Source organism: Arvicanthis niloticus, chromosome 19 (assembly GCF_011762505.2).
Source record: "Arvicanthis niloticus isolate mArvNil1 chromosome 19, mArvNil1.pat.X, whole genome shotgun sequence".
NCBI classification, from domain to species: Eukaryota; Metazoa; Chordata; class Mammalia; order Rodentia; family Muridae; genus Arvicanthis; species Arvicanthis niloticus.
Window position 1 is genome coordinate 17,878,344 of NC_047676.1, and position 19,736 is coordinate 17,898,079.

Genomic DNA, 19,736 nt, shown 5'->3' on the forward strand with positions numbered 1-19,736 from the left:
CCACACCATCTAAGACTACATACTGAGTCCCACCTTAAAAAATAATGCATCTTCAATTTTCAAAATAGCCTGAGATGGCCCATGCAATAACATAAAATTTGGGAAGAAAAGAAAAATATTTCATAAGCATATAATAAACATATATGATAATACTATTAATGTATAACTTCAACAAATTAACTTGAAAGTACAGCCTTACTTTCCTCGTGAAGTAATCTTGAACAACAAGCATTGAGAGACTTCTATAACCCCCAGAGTGCCTCACATCAAAGTGGATCCCTCATGTTTTCTTGGGTTTCTTTCTGCCATTCCTAGATGCAGATTTCTCATCTTACTAGCTATTTTTGCCATCTCCTTTGCACTTTCATGATTTTACTGTTGATGTTAGTTTATGATATTACATAATATATAAATAGATTACTATAGGGGTACAAGTTAGTATTCATATTCACAACTCACCAAGTTTAAATACCAATTCGTCTTTGTAGGTAAAGAGAATAGATCAAAAAGCACTGTTATTGATGAACTTCACAGGAACATGAATTTCCATCACTGCCAGTGGTTGCATCTGATTAGACCTTGGGTAAATTCAGTATCAAGTGTTTCTAAGTGAATACAGTTAACGTTTTAAGTGATTAACGATACAGAAACTCTAATGTTCCTACCCTCACAATCCTAGCATCACCATGAAGGTTATTTAACAACCACTGATAAACAACTAAAATTCAAAAATAATTGTGATCATTTAGATACTTATAGTACTTACAAATAAGGAAAACTATATAGCTATTAGTCATTCAAATAAGTATAAATTCGATTTCTTCCTTGGTTTATAGATAGGTTAGCTACTGAACTATTCAAATATAATTCTTTATTAAATATAAATTTTCAAATATTTTTACCTTTGTTCTGAAATGATCTTTCTAGCAACGCTGCTTTGAATAGTAATTAACAGGGGAAGTAGAGCCTCTTCTTCCATTACACTGGGAGAGAACAGGAGCCTATCATCTGTTAGGATCAATTAGGAATCACTCATTCCCTAACCACACCAACCACCTCTGCTTTTGTTGTATGTTCTAGTTCTAAATCATCTCATTGATTGAAACTGTTCTCTATTTTGTCTTTGTGTTGCTGTCTGCGTTATCAGGTTGGCTGACATGCATGAAAAGTTGGAGTTCTCATGCAATATTCATTGGAGTACTTAATCATACACATCACTTGCAAGGCAAAGACAAAGCAGTCTAAGTAAAATATATAAACTTCCCAGCACCAATCCAGAAAACCCACAGAAGGGGGACTTGGTGATATTGAACAATCTTATTTCCTGTGCTTGTATTTTATAAGTTGTTTAGTTTCGTTCAGTATAAAACAAAGCTATAGCAATATAATTAAAGGCATCTTCTGCTAAGGCAGTATATACTTAATCTAAAGTATTATTTTTACAAATGTGTGTTTGAAAGACTAAATGTCCAAGTTTAAAAACCTTCTGATGATGAGTTTAATAATGTCACTGTTTAAGGAGATCTAGCAATCAAAACAAGCAAAATAAGTAGAAAAATGGCACAAAACCTAAACCAAGGGGTACACATGGAGGGACCCAGGGCTCCAGCCACATATGTAACAGAGGATGGCATTGTCGAGAATCAATGGGAGGAGAGGCCCTTGATACTGTTAAGTACTGTTGGGATACTGTTAAGATACTGATTTGATTCACCTATGTTGGATGTAACATACAATACAGTGTATAAAACAGTTTGTTTATAGCATATAGCTAATTTTAACAGTTATTTATCAGAATAATGACTTTAATTTCAGAAATATATTACTACTTAATGTTAGATACATGTATTCCTATATATTAAGTTAAATATCTTCAGTATAAATCTTCTGATAACTCTTATGAAGATTGCTTAAAACGGTAGATGGAATATTTATCATTATGTATGACTGTATCTGAAACTTTAATCCCCTTTTTGATGGTACTTCTGAGAAAAGGAAATAATACAAAAAAATGTAGTTTAAAGAAATGACCATCCATTAGTTTTCCAAAGCATTTTAAACATTTTTTTTTGTTATAGTTCTTGACAGGTGAGGGCAAACAAGGTTCTTTGTCAATTTATGGCTGAGCCAACACCTATACAGATCCTCTGAGATTAGTGTAATCTGAAACTAATGTCCATTTCCTTTATGCTACATCTGGGCATTGAAGACTGATGTCTTCCTAGTTGGCTATATGTCTCCCAGACTAATTTACCTGAAGCATAAAATGAATAGTGATGAGCTTTTAAGGTGGACTAAATATTTAGCACATTAAAAGCTAATTTATTACAGATTAATGTGACCTTAACAATACCATGTTTTCTTCATTTATTTTACTTTTTGAGAAAGAGAAAAAAATCCTAATGGGAAAAGCCCAAGGTAACTTATGATAGGTTGTATGTTTGAAAGTTTCATATGAACATATATCATACATACTTGGAGCCCATAGACCAAGAAACATAGCTAAAGATGTGTGTTTTAGATTCAGAGACTCTGTCTAAAATAGTAGAGAATAATTTAGTGAGACAGTCAACATGTACTTGTGGCTTCTGTGTACATACACATGATTGTAAGCACCCACATGCAAATGTATATTCATCCACACAAGCTCACACAAGGAACATACAAAGAGAAAGAAAAAGGCTTTCTACTTATTGATGACATTGAGTAGACTTAGATGTTGTTTGTTTACAGTGATGGTAAATTGTTTGACATAGCCAAATCTAGAAGGATGAATCATCTGCCTCTGTGATAAAGCACTGACCAAGAGCTGCTTAGGAAAGAATAGCACTTGTTTCAGCTTACAAACTGAAGTCGCCCATTGAGGAAAACCAGGTCTAGGCATTCAAACAGGAATAGAGCAAGAAGCAAGGAATAATTCTCAGAATAGAGAGGCAAGGTTAACACAGTCCTATCCTCACATGAGTAGCTATTGGCAAATGAGAGATATTCAGAAAGGAAGAATTGATTTTCTTAAAAATTAGGACTGACACCTCCATTGATTTAAATGCCCAATTCTGGGGAGAGGAAACTCAGAGTCCACCTACATAGACAGATGGGACCTCAAGCAGGCTGTCAGGGTTACAAACCCACACTCAAAATTTCTGACCCAGGAATGTTCCTGTCTAAGAGAATTATAGGGACAAAAATGGAGAAGAGATTGATGGAAAAAGAGGTCCAACTTGGAATCTATCTTATGGGGGTGGCTGTCACCAAGGCTTGACACTGTTACTGATTCTATGATGTGCTTACAAACATGAGCCATGAAAACATCTGACTGAGATACACCCAACCATTGAACTTAGGTTGAATTAGGGGAAGGATTGAAGAAGCTGAAAAGAGAAGCGACCTCATAGAAAGACCAGCTGTCTCAACTTACACAGACCCCAGGGAGCAACCCGAGACTGAGCCACAAACTAGGAGCATACATGGGCTGATCTGAGGCCCCTGGCACAAAGATAGTAGAGGTCTGCATGGTTAAGCCCCAATGGGAGAAGAAGGGCTTAATCCTCAAGAGTCATGAGGCCTCAAGGAACAGGGAAGTCTGGTAGGAAGCAATCTATCTGAGGCAACGTGGAAGGAAGAATGGGATGAATAAATGTGGGAGGTAGGACCGAAAAGGTGGGGCACAATGACTGGAATGTAAATAAATAAAATAATTTTAAAAATTAGAGCTGATATTTCCACCATGCTCCAGTATAAGGATATACAAGAACGTATAGACATTACAATTGTATGTAGCTTTTAAAAAGATGAAGTCACAATGTTGTGGAGATTGATAAGCAAGCGGCTCTCTTGTAATAAATATTAGAAAAGAAAAATTAAAATAAAACAGAATCACCAGCAATGAGGTCTTTGTGCTGCTACATAAACTATAAACCTTTTAGATATTAACTGAGAAAATTTATGTATTCTGTGAGACAAGGATGAAAGTTAGCAAGTGGATAAAAAATTGAATACATCCAGTAGAAGTGTCTATTGAGAATACTGTGGTTCCCTCCTTCTAGAGAGACTGATGTTTATTCTGTTACATTTCAGGTCTTGCTTCTAACTCTTTATTCAGTCAGTTCCAGGAAAGTAAAATTGTCTGACCAAAGAATGACTGGGGAATGAACACAGACTTGTACAGGTCAGCTTCCTCTGTGGCGTCTATTAGCCACCCTGTTTCTGCTCTCTGTTGAGAAGCCCAAGGTCAGAATGGTTAATTCTAATCTGATGTAAGCATTAGGAAGTCAAAGAAATTTATCCTCTCTCAATGTGTTCATATGTAAAAATGAAGAATTGTTAGGGTTAAGTTAATTTCATTGATATTTTAAAAGTTTCACAGTTTAACTTGGCAAAGAGTAAATGCTCCTTGCATGTTGTTAAATAAATAGCAAGTAAACCTTATTTAGTAACTTCTTTAAATCACCAATATTTAATGGCACCCATTGTTTATTTCATTGATAACTGTTGAATAAAGATATCTAAAATTTGCTGATAATGCTGCAGAGAATTCAATACACAGCCTGTGTTCTAGTGAGCAAGTAGAGAGAGAGAGAATGGATGCGACTAGATTCTGTATAAAATATAATAAGGAGTCAAGCAGCAAAGCAATTTTACCACCTTCATCTGACTATGGTAGAGCAATAAGTTTCACAGTGTTTCACACAGACCATTACACCACTTCCTGATGACAGTGATGTTGAATGAGTCCGTACTACCTTTGCCACTTCCAGCTAGAAAGCTCAGTAATTTGTCGATGCCCTGTTTTATACAATGCCAAGTAAGTAGTGAACCTTAACTGAGGAGAATCTCAGCAAACTGCTAAACTACAACCTGACTCATTATTTCACAAGCTTCTCAAAATCAATGTCAGATATAAATTAAAGAAAGAATTGCAAACAAAATGAACTGACAGTTTATTATTTGGGAAGTTTTGCCATAAATAACATTTTTGGCCAAAATGTGTAGGGTGAGTTAGGACAAATTTGATATTAAAGCTTGGCAAATTGTGAATCTATTTGAGGATGTTTTTCAGAAACCATAATAGAAATGGGATATTTGGAAATATATATAGACAAATCTCCTGTTTAATAGATTGTGATCTTAGCAAAATACCAACAGCATATCTGGAATAAAACACAAGGACTTGACAGAAGGTTTTAGACATCCTAATGTCATTAAGCCAGAAATACGCCTACAGGTAATTAGCTACAACATGTGTGATTCCTGGAGGAAAACAAAGACTGGTGCATCTGTGAGCAGAAAGAGTTAGGTAGATAAACTCTGAAGACAGGAAGGAGAGATCGGGCTTAGAGAATGGTACTGCATGCAGGGTCAGACAGGTACATGCCATGTGACTCTGAAAGCCAATTTAACTATCTTGCTAGATTACAAGGTAGGTTGTAATTACATTTACGTTTGGTCTCTCCCCTTGGAATGAGTATAGGTAAACTATTACACTGGTACTTTATTTTAAGACCAAACACCTTATTTTCCAGTATCACAGGTCCATACAGGAACATGGATGTTGCCTGAGAATTTATCATAGGCTGCGTATCATGTATGCATTTTTAAGGATAAGTTTGAACCGGTGACAGATAAATGAGTTTATGGGCTTAAAATTCCTGTAGTAATGGATTAGGACATCTGGAGGTGTAAATGAATCTAAAGGGGATAAAGGACAGAATGCAAGGAGTTCAGAGTTATTGCTATCAATATAGTTTCTTCTTTTAACCTTAAAAATAGTAGACGATAACTTTTCCAAAAAGAAATTCATGTGTAGTTAAAGAACCTAAAAACTATACAATGTATTTTGATTATATTATTTATCTGTCCTCCAAATCTTCTCAGATCATTGCCATTCCACTGCTAAGATCACATGTAAAAAAATATGGGGACTTTCAAATTCCTACAGAAAAATGACATTATATAGAAGAAAAAGAATACAAACTCTGACAGTGCACAACAAGCAGCCAAAGATAAAATGCAGTTTCATCATGGTGCTTATATTAGTACAGGTGACAAGTCAAGACATGCTACTGTCTACCTGAATCTGGAAAGGGCAAGTGCTGAAAAACTACACAGAAGAAAGTTAGCATGACCCTTTATGAACTCACAATACATAATTGCAGATAAAAATTCCTTTTGTTGATAGAACTCCATAACTGACATGCCGGATTTCAAAACACGAATAATTAGAAAGTGTACAATCAATGCAACTTACATTAAATAGTGTAGAAGAAACAAAAGTAATTTTAAGTTGACAATTAAAAGAGTCTTAATGTGTGTACTAACACCTGTTTGAAATCCAGATCCCGCCCCAACTTTTTCTCTTGCTAACATAACATCATAGAGAACTGCAGTTAATTTCCAAATATGACTCTGAAGATGTCCAGAACCAGACTTCCAAATGAAGATGTTATTTCCAATATTGGATTGAATACTAGACCAGGCCATGATTCAGTCTGAATAACTGTTCACATTCAATAACAATACAAGAGGCATTGTAAGTTTTAGATTTTCTGTTCTACAAGGTCTAAAAACTTGAGGAAAGGCAGTTTGTCCAATCAGTGGTAAAGGTAAGCAAAAGTGGATAGGGACCATATGTCCAATACAGCTTCCCAGTCACTATTGTCAGGGCATTCAGCAAACTCACAGGTCAGTATTATTTTTAGCCCTGGTATCAGCATGTTTAACCCGTCACTCTGGCGGCCACCATGCTCCTTCAGCATCCTGTAGAAAAAAACACAAACATGCCCTCTTCCCCATATTTAATACCTGATCAAGATCATGCCTTATGCCAGTAAGTGGATCCTTCCCTTTCACCTATGCATAAGTATGCCTAGTTGTAGAGTGCTCTAGACACTCAGAAGAAAGTTCCTGATCACTGGAGTGTTCATGTAATTGGGTTTAATGCCTTGCTTGTTGTTTGACTATTTGTCTCTATTGTCTTGCTTGTTCCTTGACTGTTTGCATCTATTGTATTGCTAGTCCCTCAACTTAGAACTGACCTTAATACATGCATGTAATTTAAATGGTATAACAGCAAAAAGGAGAAGGGGAATGGATTAGGGGGTTCTAGGGAGGGGAAATGGAGAAAGAGGATGACATCTGTATTGTAAATAAACAAAATATTCAATAGAAGAAAATTAAAAAAATAAAAGCATATTGCCTTAGACACTTAAAATAAATTCCTTTTGTTTTAAGCTACCTGGTTTTGGGTAATTTGTCATGAGAGCCACAGGAGCTAGCACAACCTAATAAAGTCATTTCTCACTTAATCTTCTCTCAGGCCTATTTATCTGAGGAAGCTTGTCAAAAAAAAAAAAAAAAACCTGAAAATTATTTTGTTATTTGGGTGATATAAATCAATGATTTTCTTTCAGGTGTATTAGGCTATGCACCTGTAACATTAAAATAATCAAATATGTTTGTTAGATAGGCAGTTTATGGATTCAAAATGTCAGTGGAAATGCCAAACCTAAGGAAATTAATGAGGGAAACATTACAACTGAGAAGATATTTTAAGGTGCTCAGATAATAAAATTGTGCTGTCCTGATTAAAGCATTATAAATAAGAAAAAGAACATAAACTGTGAATGTGGCAAAGAATTAGGAAAGACAGTGAGAATCTGTATTTTTTTTTTACTCTCAACTAACTTCGTTAGTTCTCAATTAACCTCATGTCTATCTGTAACTTTGTCTCGCACATTCTGTCTTAAACTTACTCATTTTTTTTTCATCTTGTAATATTAGGTGAACATGACTGAAGTTAGAATTAATGTTCATACATTCCTTCTTTTGTATAGATGATGGATGCTTTTGGACATCTTATTGCTGGATCTGTATTGTTGTATTTTTCACATTTCTAAGTACCTCATGATCAAATAGTCTGTAACTTCAACCAAGAAAATCATAAAAATATCATAAAAAGTATTCCCTTTTGGTGGTTTTTCCAGAATTTCTAGTACCTAAAATGAAAGACTGGCATAGGAGTTGCTGTGTGGAAATCTTTTGAGGTTAATTAAGATATTGGAAATTGGATTGAACCAAATCTGTCTAGTCACCATCATTTCATGACATCACAAATTGTCTCCATATATATTTTTTTTAATTTATTTGTTTTACTTGGCTTGAAATCTTGCTTCATGGTTCACTGCCTTGTATTCTCTCTAGATCAATGTATCATTAAAATATTCATGTTTTCTTCTAATCTTTTAGGAGTATAATGTTTTATATATTATAGGATACTGGTTAGAGTCAATGTTCTATATTCTCTCTTTTCTTTGTCAGCTGGACATTTGTGACCCAGGGTGACAAGGATCTCCTTTTTCTCCCCCATGGCTGTGTGTAAACCAAATTATGTTGTATGGTTAATGAAATGAATAGATAATTTTGTGACAGAATTTCTAGATATTCTGTAAAATAATGACAGCAAAATGTCTATCACCCTTCATCTTTTCATAATGGCAGGGGCTTGGACACAATGCCAGTCTTACAAATTGGTCTTTTCATCGAGAAATAACAAAGCAAAAGCACTTGAGTCCCTCAGAAGATACAGAGACAAGCCAATCCTTATGATTATGAACTTGCTTATCAAGCTGTAAGTGAGGACTGGCTTCTTTTAATTAGTTGAGAGTCTTTGTTGTTTATATTTAAATCCAACCTTAATTAATAAAGATCTTAAATTTAACTCTCTTGATGCAAGTTAAATAATATATGCCACTGGCTTAATGGATGTGGTCCAACAACAGATGGCAAAGACTCACATGGCAGACCACATAATTTGACCCTATAACACTGTAGGGATTCATAGTAAATTTTTATTTTTTTATTATTCTTTTATAGGGCAGATCACATAATGTTGAAGTTGTAAATTTTAACTTATAATATTATTATGAGTTAAGTTTGATTTTAATAAATGAATTTTAGAAAGTCTTAATCTATAGTATTTTAGAAAATGAACCAAACTAAAAATGGGGCTTCTCAAGAAGAAACTATGTGAAAATGATCATGTATTAAACCCTTACTGAGAATGGTCTCATAAGAGGAAGAAATTATGTATGTTTACAAGCTAAAAATATCAACTGTAAAGTCCAAAGGAAAAGAAAAGACACAAATTTGCACTTGTCAAGGAGGGAGACACAGTAGGAAATCAATCCTGCTAGCACCTTATTCCTTTAACTCTGGGATCAGGATATTTAAGCCAATAAACTGTATAGTGGTTTAATTAATCTATGTGGATGAGTAGAGATTTGTAAAATAGAACAATAGCTTAAATGTAACCAACGGATGTAATTAAGTAAAGGAAGGACTTCTTTAAAGACAGGTTACACTTATTCACTTGGAGAATATCAACATTATGGAACATTGTTGGGCAGAAATGCAAATTAGTGCTCCTGACACCAAAGAATCTGGATTTACTGACTCCCAGGTAGCTCAGTAGCAAGAAGTCTATGGCCATGCCAATCAATCAGCTTTAATGAGTTCTCAGAAAATAGTGGATACTTTTCTAGGTAAAAGACAAGCTTAAATGCTTCTTCACAGTAACTCATCCTTTTAAGAATATTTCTAGCTGACAATGTTAATATTAGGAACAATGGAGATGTAGATGGTGGCCCATATTTGGGAGATTTTATACATTATTATCTTTCTAAAGGGACAATAAGATGGATATAAGAATGTCTTCAAAATCCACTTGGAGTTTCATGAGCAATAGAAATGGAATTATAGTGCCAGAAAATGTGTTGTTTTCTTGACTTAGCACTTTTTATTTGAAATTTTGGTAGAAAGGGGGGTTCATTGACCACTTTCATCAAAGATATTGGTACTTGGTCACATTTAAGCAAAGTTTTACTTAGAACCTCATGGTCTAACTTTTAAATTCTTTTTTTTTTTTTTTCATAAAATACTCAACAGAGTAAGGCCTTCTTTTATGTCTTTTATGTAGAATGGTAGATGGTTCAGGTCTTGCATGAGCTTCCAAGTGCACCATCGAGTTCTTCTGTGCTGATGTTCAGTTTGTACATAGAGGGTATCTTTCAGTTTCAGGACTGAAATAGGCTTTGAAAGATTGGGGCAGAAGGAAGAGCAATAGCATTAAGGCATCTGTTATGGAATTTAAGAATTCTTTCAAAATTATCTATAGTGACTAATATTTTAGTTTGAGAAATTGTGTGTCTGTGAATAAGTGTGTATATATACATACTTGCCCATAATTTTGTGTATTGATTTCTATCATCTATTTGCCTGTCTGTCGCTCTACATAACATATAGGCAGCTAGCAAGCTAGCTACTTCCTTACCTACCAATTTATATTCCTAGATCTGGTATTCATACAAGATAGGCCAGTATCACAAATTCCTTACAATTTCACAGATAACAAATGCATATATCTGCCAATGGATATTACAAAAAGTCAAATATATAAGAATTGTTTAATGTTTTCTCTTTTTGAATCTCATTGCAAAAACACAAAATAAAACACAAATTAAAATATTTGAAGCATACCCTGAAAGTCCTCAGAACAATAAAGCCCCCTCCATTAAAGTATCATTTTATTGCTTTCAGTCCTAAAAAAGGACATCTGTTTCACTGCTAACCTCGCATGTGGACAAAGCACATAACAGAGCAAAACAAGCCTTCCAGAAAGGAGGATCAAGAGGCCATTGAGGACAATGAAAACTATAATTCCTGCCAGAGAGCAAATCCAGCTGCTAACAGATGGTCTAACAGGGATAAAGTGCACTGCCAGAGGAAGGAGCCTTCAGTTCTTTCCCATACTAATGTCCACCTTGTACTTCCTATTCTTCCTCTTCTGAATGCAGGTTTTCAATGAGTGAGGTACCCATTACCTAAGTACAATTGTGTGCAAAGTATGATAGAAAAACATACAGTGAATTGTAACTGCAAAAATAATATTCATTTTTATGTTGAGAAGATTTTACATAAGAGATAGTTTAAAATGTGATATTGTATAAGAAAACCCACTATACATGTAAAAAGTTTTGGATAAGCCTACTACATCGAGTTTTTGCTTGTTAAATAATCAGTACTTCTTGCTAAATACAATCATCTACAAAGTTCTGAACTTACTTTTTCCTGACCAGAGAGATTCTCACACTTTATCATCAATTAGGCATGGTATCCATAGACTTGCTTTAACAATCAGAATGTTCCTGCCTCAGTCTGAAGTGATAAACTCAACTGATATTTCATGTGAGCCCACACTTGTAATCCTTATAATTGAGAGGACACAAAAAGGAGGATATTCATGTGTTCCACTGGAACCTTGGCTACAATATGAAACACTGTTTCTACTTCCCCAAATTTGCATATCTAAATCTAGTAAATATGAACTATTATTTGATGAGGTAGAAGATATCAATATAATCAAGAGTAAATGATGTTAAAATTAGGATATTAAACAGATTAAATATTATAAATACAGACTTTAGCAGGATTTAGGGGGTAGATACTCAATGTACAGTTAAGTAGATAAAATATGTGATCTCTAATTGCAAGCAACCCACTAGGATATTGAAAATAGAGAAAGGATCAGTCTGAAACTGAACATTAATTCTTTTTTTCACTATGTTGATAGTCTTGTGAAAAATAACCCTTAGGTATTTCTAAGAAGTCTCATAAGAAACACCATCTTCTTGGTCAGAGAGGAAAGAGGAATGATGAAAAGGAGAAAGGTACCACATGACTACTAGTACAGATATGGCTTCCCAGTAAGGGATTAAGGGCATAGAGTCTGAAGCCCAGAATCACTGCTGAATGAAGAGATTGCTATAGAATGTGTTTCTTATGTATCCTTAAGAAGAAGCCAAAGAGGTAGCATTTACCATTCAATTAGAAGACAAGAATATGTTTTGCATCTGTTTAACTCAGTCATAACCAGTTGTTAGAAAACAAAATGAAACTTGCTTATTGACTGACCTCTTCATTCAGGTACATTGGTTTAGCATTTAAAAATTCTAAATATGTCTATTTATGACATATGTATCTTTTCTGTTTTGTATTAAACCACATTTTTAATACTATCTATGCTAATTATGAGTTTCCTGTCCCCAACTTCTCATAGATTCTCCTCACCTGTCCTCATTCCACTCATAATCACATCTTTGCTTTCTGTCTCATTATAAGACAAAGAGTCATCTACAAACCTAAAATAATGTAAAATAAAATTAAAACAAACTCAAATAGGACCAAACAAATAAAATAAAATAAATCCCCAATCACAAAGAAAAATGGTTTCTACAAATTAATTTATATTTTAAATATAATGTAATAATATAATATTTGACTATCTTATTTTATATACTAGCATGAATTTCTTATAGGAGAGGATTTAATGGTTAAAGAACTTTAAATGTGATGTAAATAATCGTCTTTTCCCGAAACACTGATTCATTAGATGTATTGTGTAATATATCCAATAGTAAACCTTGGAAAAATCTCTGTTTGTGTGTCTTTCTGTATGTGTTTATGTCTGTGTATGTTTGTATATATTCACTTCTCCCCACTTCTACAGGTGAATGTATTTACATGATTAGTTATTAATGTTACAATTTGGAAACTTAAACCTTTGTCTTGAGTTGAGGAAATATTTGATATTCTGCATCTACAGTTTTTAAGAGACTGTAGGTTACAGTAGAGTTCTTAAAATTAAAAATCTCAGATCTCCTTTTTAAAAAAATTTAGTATAACATAAAACTAGTACAATTTTACATATTAGCAACTTCAGTGGTCATTTTATGGCTTTATAAACTTTGATCTATATATCTTGGCTAGAATCACTCTACTTTTCAATTCTTGTTAGCTTGTAAGGGAAACATCATCAAAACAGTATTAATACATAGATAAACAATTTTACACATTTGCCTAAGTTATGCATTTGATTAAAAACATCTATAGCAGCAATGGCTTTCTAACCAGTAAAATGAAGCTCATGCATCAAAATAATGACTAACCTTTAACATGATCTATCGTACAGCACGATGCTTGTAGAAACGAGTAAGTAGAGAATACTTATGAAAGAAGCACATGTTTGAGGAAACACCATTTGCAATTAAAGACATATATCCAAGAATGCCAGTAGTGCTATGTGTATCCTGTGTACTATTAGCAGCTTGTAGTTGTGTTATAAAAATTGTCTGTTATAAAATATTCAATGTGAAAATAAAAGTTAACCATGAGAAATATTTTAAAGTTAATTCTACTTGATCACACTATACTCTGTCAAAATCATATGAGAGTCTGAGCAAACTCTATTTACTGTATATGATTTAGCCAGAACTTATACCCATACTTTCTTAGTTAATTGATCACAATATACTAAAGGTACATATAAACTATTCTTCTAAAATGTTCTCACCTTTATACAATTGATACAAAATTAACCTTTTCCAACATTAGTTGTTGTGTTTTTAAGACCTCTTGAAATCTCATGTATTTTACCAGTTCATGTATGACACCCCCCCCAACAAGCCAAATTCCAAAAATAGAAATGCTATTAAAATAAATAATTTAAATCCTGAGCATGTTTGCATGAGATAAAATATTATTGTTATAAGAGGCAATAGAAGGTTAAAAAGTGATAAATCTATTTTTAATGAGTCACATGACTTAGTTCTGATAGAATGAAGTCAGCCTTGTCACACCAATCAATCTGGTGGTGGTACATCACGAAAGAAAGCAAAGACAATGCTGAATTCAGATTTCTTCATACATATGTTTCAGCTGCAGATCATAAACTCTACTAATAAAGTGTCAGTTACCATTTCATTCGTTTTGTCAGCTATATTTAAAATCAATTGTTTTTTCTATATCCTTTGCCTTTGTTATTATTATTAAAGACAAAAATTGGGGCCATAAATGAAGCAGAATGCTAATGGAAAATATGGGAGTCTTCTCTCAGCACCGGATCTTGTCATTTCAGCAAACTTCCTATACTCCAATGTACAGAGATAAACATAATTAAGGCTACACATTCAATGTAAAGTCAATAGTTATAATGCTACAATGTATATACTGTACTCCAAAATGCATATCATAGTGGCACATTAATATGAGAAAATGTTTAAGTTGCCTCAATGTAATTATTTTTTCCCTCTGAGACTGCTATGATTCTTCATGTATTAAGTGCTCAGGCATGAAGCAGAGCATGTTTAGATATTGAGGAAATTTCCCAGATGAGGCACTTTGTGATTGTACATAACATGGAGCACTTCCTCATCCCTCTTCTTCTTATTATTTGCATCCAGTCATAAAGAGAATGGGCATCATTTGTCATCCACTCTTGTGCTACCAAAATCCCAGATAGAAAGTGTAGGCATGATACTTGTGGACGATGTGTAATGTTTACCCTTGTGTTATTCAAATGCTGATTTCTCTGCCTTCATATATTATTTTAATCGCAACATGGTATTGCAATGCTTATGTCAAGGATATCCTGTCTCAAGTTTGTGTAAACAGTTCTTACCATTTATTCTCTCCCAGGTCAATAAATGCTGATCTCCCAATGGCTTGAAAGAATAGAAAGTAAGGCAGGATCTCTGCAAACCAGAGAAAGAAGAGAGGGGAGAGAAGAGGATTCAGATCAGGAAGAGGATGACGGATTTGGAGCCATAAGAAAGAGAGAGAGAGAGAGATTGAGAGAGAGAGAGAAAGAGAAAGAGAGAGAGAGAGAGAGAGAGAGAGAGAGAGAGAGAGAGAGAGAGAGAGAGAGAGATCATAGAAACACACCTGAAGCCCAAAGTGCCAGATCAATAATAATATGAATTTATCACAGGATGGGGCTGAGAAATAGACAGAAAATAAAGATAGATCATTTAATTGCTCATGTATTGAGGTAAAGTTTTAAATAACCTCGGTTTCTCTGGGCAGTTATTGAGAACTAGAGTCAGTTAAAGATATAGAGCTGTCAAGTAAATTTACTGAAATATTTATAATAATGATTTACAAGGAGGGTCTGTGGATATGGACTAACCTCTCTACAACTCTGAAGCAACTTAAACCTTTCGTCTGAAAAATTCATTTTGTCTCAGGTGTTGAGATATTTTTTTAAAAAGATTGGATTTTTGTGAACTTCACCTCATGCACCCCAAGCCTACCCATTTCCGCTTTCCCTTGAAGCTGCCCTATAGCTTGGTAACCTCACACTAACAGATGCAGACGGCATCACAAGCTGCTCATATCAGGATGCTCCTCACTATCAAGTCTCCATTGCTGCCTCTTTTCATTATGCCCATATGTCATGCTGCTGTTTCTCATTCACTTCAATATCTCTACCACTTACTCGCTACTTGTAGTGGTGCCACTTACTTGTGTCCTGAGTTTCTGATTGTCTGGACTTGTCTTGGTAGTGATCTCAGGAAGGCTGTGCTCCAGGCAGGGGTCATCTCTGGCATGGTCTGTCCCCTCCAGGCCTATGAGTCACTGGACTGGTGGTCATCCTTGGCTAGATTTTTCCAAGGAATGTTGGACTACTAATTATTCAGATGTTCACAGGTCAGAACATTGAGCATAGATATAGCCTATTTATTCTCTGTCACCTAAGGATGCACATGTTACATTGCAGCCACACCTGGGACACCTCTATGGCCAGGTTCAAGTGTTTATTATAAAAGAAAAAAGCTGAATAACAGTGAGATAAACAACAATAACATTCTTTCCACTCAGTTGCAACGGACTAAAATAAAGACATTTATATACTAACACAATGATACCGAAATGTATGTTTGGAAGATATTCAGAGAATAAATCTATAAAATTAGAATAGACGAGTGTGAGATAATATACACAAATGTCCCATTCATTTTTTAGTGTGGATCATTCAAAGATAGCTCTTTGTAAAACACCATTACAGAAACTATGATATATTTGAAAGAATCTGTACAATAAAGACATAAGATACATAACAAACTTTGTCTTGAGAAAGTGTAGCAAAATATTTACACAAATGCATACAGAGAAGAAAAACATAAATATATAAATACAAATGAACATAAATCAGAGTAAATGTTAAGAATTTTATTTATGCCTAGCTGCTAGAATTTACTGGGAAAATATGAAATTAAAAACTTTGCCTCATCTTATTTTTATTTTGTTAGCTACTGCTAGAAAGAAATGAATCTAACCTGCATCTGTTAGTGGAACTGTAAATCAATATAATCCTCTATCCATCAGCTAAGAGGCTGTTCTTGCATGAGCCACTGGCATTTCAGTGAACTACAAGGAAAGGATTTCCCACTTTCTTCATAGTGTATGCTCTTAGGATTGTGTATGTGAGTGAGAATCACATTAATCCTTAAAGTATAACTCTCGATCTACTCATCTGTCAGCAGCTCTTAAGGTGTGACTAAATATATATCATGTGCCCAGTACATCAGCACCTACTTTTCCTTTTTTCCTTCACACTATCATTGCTATTCAATATAAATATTATTCATTCTTTAAATTACTAAACTATCTCCTAATTCTGAATGTTATTCCTCTCCAATTAACTTGCTGCTCATCTCACTCATCACCTTTCTCCCTCCCTCTCTTCCTGATCCTCTTCCTCATCCATCCTCCCTGTGTTTCTCTGTGATACAGGAACTAACTCTAGGTTCTTGTGCCCTAACAATAATAACACATAGCCTTAGTCTAATTAAAGTGTTAGTTTTTTTGTTTCTCGCCATAAGGGTACAACATACATTCTCTGCAACATTATCCTGCTGATCTATATATACCTTGGTTTATTTTTATGAAGTGTTCCAGTCTTCAAAGTATTGAAAAGATTAAAAATATAAGGGTTTTTCCATTAATTTAAGGGCAGGACTTTTCATTTGTTTGTTGGTTGTTTCTTTTTTGTTTGGTTGGTTTTTTTTTGGGGGGGGGTGGGTCTGATTGGTTAACATTGTGAATGACAGTGTCTGATGAGACAAGTTTACATTCCCTTATTCACTGCAATACCTTATGAAATTTACCTCTATTTATGCCCATTATCAGCTTGTGTTTTGAGATGTCACAGAGTGTTTAACCTTTACCATGTTGATAAATTGGTCAGGGTATGTTGTATTAAGTTAGATGCCACCAATAGGCAAAATTCATAGCAGAATAATGTGATTTTTGCTTTTCATATACTGATAACAAAGGTAAATACTTGATCAAAAGAAATTACACATATTGTCAGACACAATATCTATAAAAATTAATGCTCACAGTGTGGCAAAAAAGAAAAACCCAATCCAGAAAGATTCAATGTGTTTCTTCTTTTTTCTTACTGAGTATTTTCAAATAGTTAACCTCATAACTGAAATAGTCAATGTGCAGTTTAGTACAACTCAAAATAATGTTATTTGAAATACTTCAGTTTCTTATGACATGAAAAAGAAGGAATCTAAAAAATATTATTTAGTTTTAAAAATACTGCAGGATACAAATTGTGTCTTATATACATTATTTTTGCACAAATAATACCATTATTATATGTATTTCACTTGTACAATATTCATGTTTATATATCATATAGATTATGTTTACAATTGCAATAAAATTGTTCTGATGTATGATGTGGATGCTGATGTAAATTTATGTCTGCCACCGAAGTGAAAATTGCTAAACTAGTCTTAACATCTCTCAATTAACACACCTGGAATATTGTGTGCTGATACACAGGATATTGAGTTTAATATAATAGCGGGAATTTGCCAAAAGCTGCTCAAGTACAGATAGACATTCATAAAGATTTGCTACAAAGATGCTATGCATTTTATTCCCAATGGGAAATAAAAGACTTGAATGAGAACCTTTCAGTTAAGGTCTCAAATGGTTGAAGTATACTCGACACTTATGATCTTAGAAGAAAATTGTGTGTGTGTGTGTGTGTGTGTGTGTGTGTGTGTGTGTGTGTGACTCATAAGCCTTTAACACCTATAAATTTATATATTTTTTGATCTCCTCTCCTACATGCTTTACATTCTGCTTTTCTGATGAACACACTGTGTTCCATAACAAGCCTCTGGTCTTGGTTCATGTATAAAATTATATGGTTTTATAAAAGAAGAGACCATGACAATATAATAATAGAGAAGGTACCCTATATACTACTTCTTTGTATTCCACCCTAATTTAATATTGGCTGAAAATTGACCTATTTTTCAAAGCTAAGGGTGACATTTATTTGGTTTAGATTATCATACTTTATAGATTAGAATAAAATAATCACATAATATGAAACTCACATTCCTCTCCTCTTGTAATAAAATCTTATGGCAATGGCCAAAATGAACTTCTGCCACTTTAATATACTATGCAATCTTATTTCTAAAGTTAAAAGTAATCTTAGATATTAATAAGACATGTAAACCTACTAATCATGTAAACCTACTAATGTCTCCCATCATTGTAAGTGACTGACTGGAGTAAGATGTGCTAAAGGTTTTGAACTGAAGTGGCAATGTTCTGGAGAACAATATTTGAGCCATTTACCCCTACTCTCAGGATAGGGAAGTAAGTATTATATTAGATACTGATATTCAGTGAGAATTCTTAGAGTGTAAAATATTATTATTACTTTGTAATATGATAATAATGATTTAAAGTATCATTAACAATATCACATGGGCTGAATAAAAATTGACATATAAATTGGAATACTCGTAGTAAAAGAGGCAGGCAAAAGAACCCCCTATCATTCTAATAACAACTATGATGCTAAGTTTGAACATGATTATTCTCTTAAAACACATTATGCTCAAAAAAAGAGATATACTATATTGGGTTTTATGCAAGCAAATGGAGAGATAATAGAGACATCTTAAGGTTTCTCAGGAGACACAAATAAAGGAGGGGGATATATGGAATGTATGGAATGTATAAGCTGAACATGGCTATGGTCAGCCTACATATGGGTCCAAGAACAGGGAAAGAACTAGCTTTGAAACACAAAGGAAAGTTAGGCCAGAATCTGACAAAAGTATCATCATATGAACAAAGGAACCATCTAAGGATAAAGCTAATTTGTACATTATGCATATACATATGTATACCCACATATGTTTTTGCTATAGAAAATTAAATTAAATATTCAAAAGGAATACAAACAAATTATTTGTTGTGCAAGTCATAAAGTTGTGAAAGCAAGAACAAACTAAATCCAAATTCTGTCAATGGCAAAAGAATAATAATAATAGAACCCAGAACTTTTAATGGTAAAATATAAAGAAAATATGAAGTGAGAATTAATTGGAATTGATTTTAATGAGTGATTCTATTCATATATTCATGAATTATTAAACACAGTCAGACCTGTGCAAAAGAATTGATGAGAATGATTTTTTTAAAAAAAATTATTCCTCTGTCAGTTTTTGATGGAGTAATTAATACATTGATTTAAGAAATCAAAAAAAGGATTAGAAAATTTCTTCATTATATCCTTAAAATAATAAACAACTAAAATTTAAGAGGTACTAAATAGTATTTGTTAAGTTATATTAAGAATTGGTGGTTGGATAACATTTTATGCCATGTATTTTTCATAAAAATTTATTTTTAAATTTGTAATGGAATAATTACAAATATGTTTGAATAGCTATTCTTCCATTTCTAAACATGTAGCTCACTAAGATTACTAACTATATGTCATATTATATCTATATCTATAACTACATCTGGATACAATATAGATATATCTATGTATGTTTGTATTACAAAATAGTTAC

At 33.6% G+C, this 19,736-nt stretch overlaps 1 protein-coding gene and 1 non-coding gene across 2 annotated transcripts in view; both read right to left on the bottom strand.

Moving 5' to 3' along the window:
• The window catches only part of Cdh12 (cadherin 12), a 1,002,120-nt gene that overhangs the window by 561,241 nt on the left and 421,143 nt on the right, over positions 1 to 19,736 (bottom strand). The gene's annotated exons all lie outside the window — the stretch shown is intronic.
• LOC117724082 (small nucleolar RNA SNORA17) lies at positions 15,507 to 15,638 on the bottom strand. Its single transcript, XR_004608770.1, has one exon. It is a non-coding gene; the product is annotated as a small nucleolar RNA SNORA17 (small nucleolar RNA).